This window comes from Mus pahari, chromosome 7, assembly GCF_900095145.1.
Source record: "Mus pahari chromosome 7, PAHARI_EIJ_v1.1, whole genome shotgun sequence".
Classification (NCBI taxonomy): Eukaryota; Metazoa; Chordata; class Mammalia; order Rodentia; family Muridae; genus Mus; species Mus pahari.
Genome location: NC_034596.1, coordinates 2496355 through 2496972, shown reverse-complemented (window position 1 = coordinate 2496972; position 618 = coordinate 2496355).

The following is a 618-nucleotide window of genomic DNA, read 5'->3' as shown; positions in this document are numbered from 1 at the left end:
GGTTATGAGCCACCATGTGGTTGCTGGGATTTGAACTCCGGACCTTTGGAAGAGCAGTCGGGTGCTCTTACCCACTGAGCCATCTCACCAGCCCTCTATTTCCTTTCTTAAAGCCTGATTTTAAGGATAAAGATGGTGCTTAGAATGTATAGCACTTGCTTAGAAACTGCAAAGACTTGGGTCCAACGTCGAACACCACATAAAACTGGGCCCAGTGGTATCCACTTACGGTCCACACACTGAGGAGACGAAGGTAGGAAGATCAGGAATTTGAGGCAATTCTTGCTACACCGTGGGCTATGTGAGACCCTTCCTCAAAAATTCAAGGTAATCCTCAGCTACCTAGCAAGTTCCTGGTCAGCCTGGACTACTTAGTGTTGTAGCTGAATGGTGAATGGCAATGAGCATTTCAGCACCCAGATTGTGAATTTAAAATGACTTTTCCTACTTAAAAGGACCAGGTATCCCTAGAGCCATGACTGATGTCAGACTCCAGGCTGAAAAATACAATGTTCCCTGGGAACTTGTGAGCACTCTGTGAGGAACATGCATGAGAGTCCTGCCACAGATGTGATGCCTACTTCAGGGTTTGGCAGTATAGCCCTACACACCTGCTGT